This window comes from Macaca nemestrina, chromosome 2 (genome assembly GCF_043159975.1).
Source record: "Macaca nemestrina isolate mMacNem1 chromosome 2, mMacNem.hap1, whole genome shotgun sequence".
Lineage (NCBI taxonomy): Eukaryota > Metazoa > Chordata > Mammalia > Primates > Cercopithecidae > Macaca > Macaca nemestrina.
The window spans coordinates 122210320-122220055 of NC_092126.1; the positions used below are offsets into that span (position 1 = coordinate 122210320).

The 9736-nt window shown below is 49.7% G+C and overlaps 1 protein-coding gene across 2 annotated transcripts in view; it reads right to left on the reverse strand.

Annotated features, from left to right (window-relative positions):
- Positions 1-6461, reverse strand: part of LOC105482976 (FAM3 metabolism regulating signaling molecule D) — a 33779-nt gene extending 27318 nt beyond the window's left edge. Inside the window, exon 1 of one of the 2 annotated variants that reach the window (XM_071091986.1) lies at positions 6203-6461. The gene's annotated coding sequence lies outside the window, so the exon portion shown is untranslated. The remainder of the gene's footprint in view (positions 1-6202) is intronic. The other variant, XM_011743519.2, reaches the window with a different exon arrangement.
- Positions 6462-9736: the final 3275 nt, after the last annotated feature.

The following is a 9736-nucleotide window of genomic DNA, read 5'->3' on the forward strand; positions in this document are numbered from 1 at the left end:
ATCATCCCCAAAAGCCATCCTGAACACCCGCAATTGTGGCCCAGGCCTGTGTGAAGTAATCAAAGTAACCAGAGGGCTCCATTCATGCTCTAAATGGTCCTTCTTATAAACACCCAATATTTATGGACAATTATTGATCATGTCACCAATACAGAGGGGGAGATAAACAGCGAATAAATCCATAAACAATAAGACTGGTGGTTTGAACAATTTGTTCCAGTGACATTTATTTTGGAAGGAAATAAGCCCATTATTCCCTGTTTTAATTTTATTTATTGGTGTTAATGGTTTTCTCCAGCTGTGGCCAATGGTAGAATTATTGGGCCAGTCAGAGCTGCGTGGCAGGAAATGCAAGAAGATATGAAAAGGTGCAGGATTCTGAGGGTTTTTACTCCTCAAGTTCCTGGGGTGCTTCCCAGAATAAGACAACAAATGCCACATGCCAGATACTATCCTGAGACTCTGACTTATTTTAACTAATTTAATCTTACAACAGCTCAATGAAGAAGTAAGGGAAACTGAGGCACAGAGGTCAAGTCATATAGCTGGTGAGAGTCAAAGATAGAAAAGATCCCAGAAATAAACCCGGGCGATGTGTGTCAAGAGACCACATTCTTAACCACTTTGCCCAACTCAAGCACAAGTTGTAAAGGACCAGATAGCGAATATTTTGGGCTTGGCAGGCCATATGTTCTTTTACGACTACTCAACTCTGCCTTTGTAGGAGGAAAGCAGCCACAGACAATATATAAATGAATAAATGTAACTGTGTTCCAATCAAACTTTATTTATAAAAACATGTGGCTGGCTGCATTTGACCTGTGGGCTGTTGTTTGCCCACCTCTGCCCTAGGTGTGGCCTCTTTCAGCTCCAGGTGGACCCGGGCCTCAGGTGTTCCTTTTGCTGAGCTTCGGCTTGCCTGGCTTTGCTCTGCCAAGGTGAGGGAGAAAGGAGGCTCCCATGGGATAAGAGTGAGTTTCTAAGATTCTGTTCTTGCACCCCCATGTCTCTCACCAGCCAGTACCCTCCTCAGGGGAGTGGCTCCATGAGCTCTGCTCACTTGGCAGGGGTCAGCCACCTCTCTCCTCTCCCCTCTCCTCAGATAGGTTTTAGGGAGACTTTCCTCCCATTCACCGGACAGACCAACCTCTGAAGGTGCCACGCTCAGTACCTGGTCCCCAGGTCACCCTCAGTAAGTGGCATCTCCAGTCATATTTGCACCCTTCCACTTTGCAGAGGCCTCGTGTGGCCTGGGAATTTGGAGTCTGTATAACATGGTGGCTAAGAGTGGGGGCTTTGGTGCCCATCTAGGTCCTGCCATGGGAGTGTGGACACAGTCCCCTCCCGGCCTCAGCTTCCTTTCACATGGCCATCATGATCTCTAATTTAGTGAAGATTAAAGGCAAGAATGCACCCAAAACCCAGCCCCTGGCACAGAGGAAGTGCTCTGCAAGTAACAGTTGTTAATCAAGCAGGCCTTCTTGCCCTCTCCCTTGGAGATGGTCCTCGAACCCTCCATCCCCCTTCTCAAGGAGGCAGAAATAGGCTGAAGAAGAGGGTGTGCTCCACATGGAAAATGGGTTCCTCCAGATCCTAGCAGAGCAGCTAGAGAGAGAGGAAGCCATCTGGACAGACACACAGCCCTTTCCCTTCCCTCCAGTGTCTGAGGGGATGGGGGAAATCTCAGGATACTGGACATCTTCAGGTCCATTAACCCCAGAGGCCAGTTTGTGCCCCAGAATTTCTCTTTGCTGAAAGCTGGGCGTGCATCTCCAGAGAGAACTAACTGGATCAGGGTGGGGCTGCGTGGAGTATCTGGGTTCACCCTCTGGCCCTGCAGGCCTGCTGCTGGCCTATCGGAATCACTTCAGCAGGTCGAGCATGAAGCATGAAGAGATTCACCTCCCGCCCAGTGGGTAATTCATTCATTTCCATCTGAGACAGCTGGGTCTTGACCTCTTTAGTTAGCCAACATGGCTGCCTCCACAACGAAGTCAACAGTGGCTTGGGAAGCCATTAGGAGATAAGTCTTGCCTGGGAAGGCACGGGATCAGGAGATCTCACTGAAGAAGCAATAATCTTAATAACAATCACAATAATAATTCTAATAAGTATTATTAGTATTCTGCCAATATTAAGTCCTGTGTCTTTTCATTTAAATCTCCCAACAATCTTACTGGCAGATTCTTTTTCTTAACTGCATTTACCAGTGAGGAAAGAGCTTTAGAAAGAGTAAGTGGCTGGTCCAGAGTCACATAGGTAGAATGACTTATGTGTTACTGCCATCTGTGACTTGGCTAACAGTAGTTTAATAAAGTAGGGGCAGTTGGAGTCGGGGTGGACATCTGTTTCCCCTTCTTCTGCTGACCACCCTAATTTTCCTTTGGGAATCAACTCCTCCCTCTCAGGCAGTTACTCCCTTCTCTGACTCCAGGAGTGGTTCTGTGGTCCTGGCCTAGCAGATGAGTGTGATCTATCTCTGGGTTTCAGAGATGAGGTCAGACATGGGCAGGTGGCCCAAGCCAAGAAGACCAGAGCCTTCCTAGAACTTTTTGTTCATTTGTTTTTGAAATGGAATCTCACTCTGTTGCCCAGGCTGGAGTGCAGTGGCAATCTCAGCTCACTGCAACCTCTGCCTCCCAGGTTCAAGCGATTCTCCTGCCTCAGCCTCCGCAGTAGCTGGGACTACAGGCATCTGCCCCCATGCCCAGCTAATTATTGTATTTTTAGTAGAGACAAGGTTTCACCATGTTGACCAGGCTGGTCTCAAACTCTTGACCTCAAGTAATCCACCTGCCTCAGCCTCCTGAAGTGCTGGGATTATAGGCGTGGGCCACCATGCCTCGTCTCCTCCTAGCACTTTTGAAGGACTTTCCAGGAGAGTGGAGCTGCCTTTCTGCTGGAGAGGCTAAGTTGGGATGACTCCGAACTGGAGATGTTATATATGTCTTTGCCACCACATGAGTACAGGCTGTCTGAGCATAGAACAACATGGAGAAAAGGCTCCCAGACATAGACACAGAGTGCTGGGCGTGTCATTTTAGCCCCCAGGTCTGCCTTCTTGAAGTTAGAATTATCTCTGGACTTTCCTGTTGTGTATGTCAATACATGTCCTTCATTTGTTGGGCTGGTTTGAGTTGGTTTCTGTCACTTGCACCTAGAATATTTCTACCCGATGCATGATTTTCTCATTTCAAACTACGGTTACATCTGCAAGAAAGACTCGGATTACATTCCCACCCTACTCCTTCCCTCCTGAGGTTTGAACACTTCAGTCCTCATGGGACCTAAAGAATCAGGCCAACTCTTGGCTTTTTCTCTGTGTCTTCAGCAACAGCCTCCTTCCTGATGGCTTCCATACCAGAAGCCACACTGCTCCTGACATTTTCACCAGAATATTCCTCCAACACAGAACCAATTGTACCTGCAGAAAGGTCCAAGGTCTTGGCTTTGTGCCTGGCTCCCAGCCTCTCCTTGGCCCTGCTGGGTGATTCCCAGCTCCCAGCTCCATGCCTCTGCTCATGGGACTTTCTCCACCAGGGCTGCCCTCACCTCCCCTCGCCAGAGGAATCCCATACTTTGTGGAATGTGACCTCGTTTGTGAGGTCCCCTTTCTGCGGCCTGTGCAGGCCTGGATCACTGTCGCTGTGATGTGTGTGCGTGTGGGCAGGAGAGAAGAGTGTGGTGGCCAACAGCCTGGATCCTGGAGCTGGACTGCCTGGCCATAAAGCTTCTCTCTACCATTCATAGCCTTGCCGCCTTGGGCAGGTTACCTCACCTCCTTAGGCCTCAGTAGTTCATCTGCAAAATGGGAATGATAAGACCTTCCATGCAAAGATACTGTATTTAAACCAGCTAATCCATGTACAGTACTCGGCACCATTCTATAGACACAATCAACCCTCCATATGCATTGTCCATTATGGGGACTGCTGTTTGTACTGATCACATATAACTTGTTCACATCTCTTGTACAGTGCAGTCCCTGACTCCCTTTACTCTCAATCATTGATGTGACTAATTTATCTGATAGGCTGTGAACTTTCTGAGATAGTGTCTGATCATTTCTGAATGTCCAGTTCCATGCAGACTGCCTGGTGCATGGGAGGTGCACAGCTTGGACAACAGTACTGTCCTATATTGTACACCTACTACGTGGCAAGCATCATGATAGGTGCTTTACACACATTGTCTTTTTCAAAATGCACGTTGTCAAATCCCAAGGAATTTTCTACAGTCCTCATTCTTTTGAGATAAGGGAGGTTCAGACAAGCCCATAAGATAGGCAACTTGCCTAAGGTCACCTGGCTGGGAAAAGGGCAGAACTGGGATTCGAATGCCAAAGGCAGGGTTGCTCTCCCCACAACCTGAAAGACAAATGTCTTTGTCTCCCCAGGCCCCTCCTTGGGGAAGCAAACCTCTGAGCCTCCAGAAGCAAGGGATTGGCACCAAATCTAGGAAACGTCTGCTCCTCTCCAGGGTACCTGCCCTTTGGGACTGCAGGCTGGGTGGGGGCTGCCAGTTCCCCAGGCAGGCTTGTGGGCTGCCCACCTGAAGTCTCACCAGGCCTGCCAGTAGTAGACAGGTAGGTCTCCTCCAAGGAGGAGCAACTGCCCCAGCACCAGGAAATGTTGGCAAATGATGACTTTGAACATCCCCCACCCCAGGGAAGTGCCAATGAGGAAGTTAGGCCCCTGGGTTCTGGAGGCTTCAACATTCCTATGGGAAGCAGCAGGGTCTGTGTGTAAAGATGGAGTTGAGCTCAGGAAGATGTATGCACATGATGACCATAATACAGAAGCCCCTAAACCCTCAACCCTAAACCCAAGGACAGACAGGTAGATGCGCAGATTTGGGCAGATGCTGAGCAATGGCAAACTCCTCCCTAGCCCGTGCAGACCTGGGCGCGACCACCTCACTGACCTCACCTCCCACCACCAGCTACTACCCCTCTCCTGCCTGAGCCACTCTGCCCTCCTCTTTCTTTCCTCCTATTCCCCCTTCTCAGAGATTCTCCACTGACCCAATCTTTTCCTCCCCTACCCTTCACTCCTGAAGGACCTGGCATTCTCTTGGGAGAAGTCTGCCCTGACTCCCAGGCTATCTCCATGGCGTATGTCAAAACTGTTTTGAAAATGACTATCTGTGCAAGTTTTCCCTTTCTGATTATAACCATGTATGATACCTCGTCTTATTAATCATTGTGTCTTGTTTACCTGACATGCAGGAACTGCCCAATTAGTGCTCACTGGATGAATCATCTAGAAGGACACTCTCGTACCCAGGCAGCCCACTTTCAGCCATGGACTTAGAATCCACTGCAGCGTAGAGTCAGTGTGGCATAGTGGGCAGGAGTGCAAGCTTTGCAGCCAGATTGCCTGGGCAAGTTACTAAATCTCTCAGTACCTTGGCTCCCCATCTGCAGTGTGGGAATAATCATGGTTCTTTCCTTGTAGAGGTGATAGGAAGATTAAATGTGTTATTATATGGAGAGCACTTAGCACATCATACATGTTATTTTATGTACTTTAGTGATGATTATCATAGTTGTGTAGACAACGAGAACTTCAGGGATTGATAGGGGATATTCAGACTCTCTCTCCCATTTTACAGATGAGGAAACCGAGTCTTAGTGAAAGGGACTAGCTCAACATTACATAGGTAGAAAATCTCTCAAGTCCATGCACCTCATGACTTTTCAGATCATTACCTTATGAGAAAAATGAGATTTGGGGCCAAAGAACAACATTCCTTTCATTTTTATTCATTTTTCAAATATTTGTGTGGCTCACTGTTGATCATCGGAATGTGTGTTTTTGAATGAATAGATGAGTGAATGAAAGAATAAATGTTGGGGGCCCCTGTAGTTAAGGAAAAAACCCTGCAGTGTGGGTTACCAAATCCCTGGCTGGCATGCCCTACAGTTCCCTCTTGTGCCCAGGGCAGACATAGCTAATCAATCATAGCATGCTTTTGCCTGAGCCCGAACCCAGCCCCAGAATCCTTCTTACCACAGTCTAATTTCATTGATCAGGCATTGTGCCTCAGATGAAATCTGTTTGCCTTCCTGAGTCTGATCTCAGGAATCTCTTCGATTATGTGGTTTCCTTCTTTTTTTCCTTTCATCATTCCATCTCAGGCTCTTTCACTCCTATTTCCCACCCTCCCCACCTCCATTTTCCCCTCTCTCAATCTTGTGTACCTGGAGGCATAGCCCTTTCCATTCTGGGGGGGACGTACCCGAGGGCTCGAGGCTCCCACTTCCCTGCTTCGATGGAGAAGGCGAGGTGGTCCAGCAGGTGCCGTGGGTCCCTGACCCAGCTGACTGCCACCCTGGGCCAGCTTCTGAGAGTCCCGCCTCCCAGTTGCTGGAGGGGTAGTGGCCTCACAGGCGGCCCTCCTCTAGATGCAGTGGGCACAGAGGGTGAGACGGAGTGCTGTGGGCAGCCAGTGGGCCGGCTGCTCCTGCCCTGCGCAGGCTCTGCCCCTCCTTCGAGGAAGTTTGCTATCAACTCTCCCTGCCCTGTTAAACAATCTCATAAGGAAGGAGGAAGTTTAATCTAAGTGCTCATGGGGGAGGAAATGAGTCTAAAGTCTTGCCCGGCTGAGGAGTGGCTTAGAGCCTGCCTGGGGCCTGAGGAGAAGGGCCATGTTCCCTTCCTGTAGAGCTATCCTGGCCTTGGCAAGGAAGGTTTGGGTGGGAATTCAAGCAACTTAATCAGGAACGAGATACCATAGTCTGCCTTCGAAAACAGCCAAAAAACCTTACAGAGAACCCGAGCCTGTGCTAACAACCTCCTCAGGGTCTCGGGGGTGTAGGGCTGGTAAAGCGAGTAGCTGCAGCTGATGATCACCTGCTCTGAGGTTCCGGACTGGAGTCGGGGGGTGCTGGAGGGGTTGGCTGGGAAGAGGGGAACCCAGGCAAGAAACTTGGGACAGGAAAGATGGAGGAGGTCAAAGGCGACTGCAAGATATTAAGTTTGGATGATGGAAAAGGGAGGCTCCTTGGTCAAGAACGAGGAAGATGGGGGAGAGGAAGTGGTTTGGGGAAAGGTTCTGGATTTGGGTTGGGACACACTGAATTAGAGGTTAAAGCTGGAGAGTGTGGGGTGTGGATAAAGGGAAAGAGGGAGAAAGAAAAGAAGGGCTGGTCAGTGGTAGACTTAGTGAAATGGTAAATGCAGCCTTTGTCTCCCTTCTCTCTCCTTAGGACCCAAGGTGCAATGAGAGGGGCTCAGCTTCCCCCTCCCCTGATCCAGCACCCCCAGGCTTTGTCACAAATCATGGTCTCTTTCCCAAATGCTTTCCTCTTAGGAGGAGTTCTTGCCTCGGTCCTTGGCACACAGGCTCCTGGCGACTTCTTCCCTTGTTTGCTGACCCTAAATGCTTCTGTAGGCTATGTAGTCCACTTGGAAGGAATATTCAGGGGCATGAGGTCCAGCAGCTGGTCAGGAAATAAAGATGCGTGCCCAGGGAGCTGGTGCAAGAGAAGACCAGGGAGCGGACCCTGTGTGATGAGGTGCCTGGAGTGGCCCCAGTTCTGCTGTTCCAGCTTCCCATCCCCAGGTAGGCACGTGGGCCCCACTCAGGGTGTACCCCAGGGCCAGGCAGTGCTTTCCTGCACCCTGACTGGCTTTAGGACTGGCCCTGTCCTCTGTCCCACCTCCTCGCCTCTTGTTCTCCCTTCTTTTGCTAGGACAGCTCTGCCCATGACTAGTGCCTGGGTCTCGTTCAGACCTGACCTGCAGTGTCACCTCCTCAGGGGGGCTCTCCTGACCCTCACTTCCAATGTAAATAAGCACCCAAGTGTAGGGGAGTAAAAATGGCTTTCTCTACCCTTCTAGCTTCCTTGGCTGGTCAGGAATTAAACTGACAGCAGGGAGAATAACAGGAGAAAAGGTACAGACATTTATCACATGCGTGGGGGCATCCCAGGAAAGAAAAGGAATTCCTACACCCAGTGAGATTTAGAAGCTTATATACCCTCTTCACAGGGGAGAGAGGGGTGGGGTGTCAGCACCGTAGGGGAGAGTAAATGATTTCTGGGGAAGACGAGTGGCCCTCAGCAGGACTGGTGACGACAGCCTGTGACAAAGGCTATCTGGATGTGGTGTGGACCTTCAGACTCCTGTGAAACGAGCCAGTCTTTCTGGCAGATAAGATTTCCTGAGTGGAGATTCATGGCCACTGTGTTACCTCTGGAGAATCTGTCTTTAGACAGAAAAGGAAAACTCGGAAAGCCCCTCCCTGCAGTTGCTGTTCCCCAAGTGACCTCAGTTCAAAGTCTCAAAGTGGCATATTTTGGGGTGTCATTTCAAAACTCCTTCACAAGCAAATCATTTAAAATTGAGACATTCTGTGAAAGAACCCATGAAAGTGATTCCAGAACTTTCCTCCGCGGGTCGTCAGGGAAGGCCCCTCTGAGGAGGGGTGCTTTGAGGTGCTGTGGTAACAAAGGAACATAGACCAGCGGCTTAACAACACAGCTGTGTATCTAACTGCTCTGGAGGGCAGGAACTTGATATGGGTCTCACTGGGTTGGAATCAGGGTGCTGGCAGGCTTGTATTCCTTTCTGGAGACTCCAGAGGAAATGTTTTTTGTCTTTTCTAGTGTCTAGAGGCCACCTGCATTCCTTGGCTCATGGCCCCTTCCTCCATCTTCAAAGCCATCTTCAAAACATTACTATGTTGGGTCTCCATGACAATTCTTCCTTCCTTACATCTCCCTCTAACTCTTTTCTGCTTTCATCTTCCACTTTTAAGGACCCGGTGACAATACTGGGTCCACTTGGATAATCCAGGTTAGTCTCCCTATCCTAAGGTCAGCTGATGGGCAACTCTAATTCCATTTGAGACCTTAATTCCCCTTTGCTCAGTTATGTTATATATTCGCATGCTCTGGGGATCAGGATGTAGACCTAATCCCATTAGGGGGCCAAGAGTCAGCTAATCACAGGTGCAATTGTGTTTCATTTTCTTTATCAAACTTAACAGCCTAAAATGATATTTCCTGACTATTATTTACTTGTCACCTGTCTTGCTCTACTGGAAAGCAAAACCCAAGAGGGCAGGGACCTTGCAGGTGCTGCTCGTTAGAACAAAGACTTACTGAATGAATGAATCGGGTGATTGAGCTTGAGCTCATTTCTGCATCAGAGTTAACACAGACAGCACTGGTCTGAGAGCCGGGAGCTGTGACCCCCACTGCACCCTGTGAAGTTGTGTGACCTGGAGCCTTCCTTTCCCCTCTCTGAGTCTCAGGCATTCTCACCCCAGCCCTGGGAGGAAGGAAAGGCACAGGGCAGCCACCCTGAGGTCTTCAGATCTTGAAGGAGTTAATTGCTGTCATGAAGTCGTCACTTGTTTCCTCCCAATGGCAAAGGTCCTGCTGAAGCAGCAGCCTGAGCAGGTATCCGAGGAACACTCTCCCCAGCGCACACTCGGGAGCAGTCAGTGGGGTCTGGCATTGGTGCTGGTTCCTGGGCATGCCACCCCCTGCCCCACCACCCCCTGCCCTACCACCTCCCACCACCGCCCAACCCATGACACAGGTGGAGAACATGGGTCCTGGGTCAGACAGGCCTGCTGGTATGTCCTAACTCTGTTTGCCACCGGTGGGGTTACCTTGGTGAGTAATTTCCCCTTCCCAAGCTTCACTTTCTCTTCTATTAAGAAGGATAATCTCTGTGTTACAGGGTGGTCAAGAGAATAAAGGAAGAGAGTACATTGGAAGGGC